This window comes from Choristoneura fumiferana, chromosome 10 (genome assembly GCF_025370935.1).
Source record: "Choristoneura fumiferana chromosome 10, NRCan_CFum_1, whole genome shotgun sequence".
Taxonomy (NCBI): domain Eukaryota; kingdom Metazoa; phylum Arthropoda; class Insecta; order Lepidoptera; family Tortricidae; genus Choristoneura; species Choristoneura fumiferana.
Window position 1 is genome coordinate 1,705,034 of NC_133481.1, and position 3,016 is coordinate 1,708,049.

Below are 3,016 nucleotides of genomic sequence, written 5' to 3' on the forward strand. Positions count from 1 at the left end.
AATAGCTGGCAAACGTAGCTTGCGGTCACCTGATGGTAAGCGATCACCGCCACCCATGGATTGGATACCTACAGCATTATTAGGACTGCGGGGGTTTTGGCGGCCTAAAGGGGAAGGGAATTAGAGGAGGGGAAGGGGAGGGGAGTGGGGCCTCCGGATCTCATGATAGATGTGCGAGGGTGTGTTGCGAGGAATGTGTTTGACAACATCGACATCTATCGTAAGGTAAGGTACAATGCCTGCATAAGTGGATGGACACCTTACGTTCTATAATCGCTTGAACACGAGAGTTGGCGATTTTGTTAAGTGTTCACAAGAAATGAACTAGATGGCGCTGTTAAACAGTTATTATGAATGATCGATATTTTACCCGTAACAGTAATGTGTTGATAGCTGAGTTGATCGGCTGCTTAGATAAACTCGTTAAATGATCATGAGTTCGTATCCTACATATCAGAATTGTTTTTTTTTGTTCTTATTTTTATATTTTATAAGTTTTCTTATTTTAATTTTGTAGATAACTGATATGGAAATTAAAAAAAATACTCTGAAAAAAGATAACGTTGTAACAGAAATAATACACGTTTTGAAGTTTAAAACTTAAAATTTTAATTTTTTCTAAAACAATATTTCTATTCATTAAATATTGACGCAGTTATTAATGTTATACTATATATTAATTAAATAACTGAAAACCAGAAAGTAGTTTGTTCAGAATCCAGAGTAGAATCGATTACACTATGTTTTAAATCAGGTTGTGTTTGAGTTTTTAAATCCTTTTTTTATTGGCCCAGTCTAAATATTACGAATGCATACACCAATTAAATGTTTAAGGGATGTTTCATACCCTTTAGATAATTTAATACCTACCTACTGGCCGTTTTTGCGTCAGTTTGGCTTTCTTCTAAATCTGGCATTAAAAATTACAACTGTAAAGTTAGAAATGAAGTAGCTTACTTACTGATTACGTAAAACATACAACTATTTTAGGAAATAATGAAGGTATTCGAAAATAAACGCAAACAACTAACTTAAATATAAAATGAAAAAATATTCTGGGTGTCGTGTGAGGTTTTCAGTTATTTAATTAGCACCTGACCAAAAGTTGTATTTTAACATTTTATTGAGGTATTAGCTTAAGTATTCATTTCCGATTCTGGAAAGAGGATTGAAGCTGAACCACAATAAAAATAGTATTTGAAAGTATATATCTGTGACCGGGTTATCATAAGACTCGAAAGCGTTATAAATTATAATAATTGAAGTTTTCCAGTTTTAAACATTTACTTATCAATAGTTGATGGCGTAGATCCACTGTAGTGTGTAATGTGTTACTGACAGTTATAATAAGATTACAGTATTTACAGTCATATATTGAACTTTCACACTTATCTCATATAAATAAGTAAACAAACTATCAAGGTATAATTAAATGTTTTGTTTTATAATAATAAAATAATACTTTTCATAACAAAGTGATACCTACAGGATCATAAATAAAGATAAATATTTGATATAATACAGTGTGCTAGAAAATCAGATGCGGATATTTTGAGGATCGATTATTTGCATCGTCGTTAATTGGTTTCAATTACTTAAATTAAATTAAAAAAATACAGTTCATGTTAATGCGAGATGATTTTTTTGGACGGAATGGTATTTGTATGAAGCAAAAAAATATTACCACACAATACTTAAATATTTATGCGTCAATTAATGATTCTTAGGTGATTCTTAGGTTATTAATTACATACCCTGAAAAATCTGCACCTTATATTTTATTATAACATAATTGTTTCAGTATATAACCCGGTCTACACGTAACTATCAATTTTATTTTAATAACTGGTGTAACCACCGTGATTGTCGATAACTGCTTGCAAAAAGAATCGCATCGATGCAACTAGATTTTCACACATATTAGAGCCGCGAATAACTGTCCCTTATTTTTACACAGTGGGCTTCTAACGTAACAGAGTTCGCTTATTTTGTTTATCCCAACGTTGGACATGGTTATACACCCCATACATTTTCAATGGGATTTAAATCCGGTGATCTGGCAGCCCAAGGAACGACTTTAATATTATTTTTTGTTGATCAAACCAGTCTTGCACAATACGCGACCCGTGTATTGGGCAGTTATGTTGCACGACGTTATGCACGGCACTTGTTCTTCTGGATAGACAATTCTAACAGTGGGCAACATCATAGCGGGGCATCTATGAGTCGTAGTCTACCCGATCTTTGACGATGCAGCAAAGATCCTCGTCTTGATATCGTCGTACCCATAATATAACTGTTTTTATCTGTAACAATATAAATAAACATAAAATAATATAACGTAGATATAATTTTAATGAAGAAGTTGGTAGGATGAACGTAAACAAAAAAAACTCACATTATTAACTCCAATTGTCTAGAAATTCCGACATATTTTTTCCTTCTTCATATAAATTAATAATTTCAAATGAAAACCCTCGACCAGTTTTTAGAGACGTCAAAGACAAACCCAAATATGTAGATTTCATATATGTTAGATCTTTCACGTCAATAGAGATACGAAATAGGTGTTTTTTCAGACAATGTTTAAAAAAATCATACAAAATGAAGTATTAGTTTTTTTCAAAATCCGGTAGACAAAAATGGAGATAAAAGATTGGAGAACCGATAGCCGTTTGACTTATAATTCTATCTGTAGTGCAAAAGTAGGAGATACGACTCAAAACTTGTCATAAATCGATGAAAACCTCGGGTAGCCCCTTAAATTGTAATCCCATCCCGCTAAAATTATAAATGCGACAGTTTGTAAGTCTGTTTATTTGTTTGTTACCTTGTCACGTACCCTTAACTCCTGAATCGATTTAGATGAAATTCGGTATACTTTTTGAGTCCCGGAGAAGGACATAGGACAGTCTTTATCCCGAAAAATTGCATAGTTCCCGTGGGATATTGATTAACGAATTCTACTATTCTACTTATATAAAGCATCTTTAAACCTAGCGTCGTGTGTCCCCAG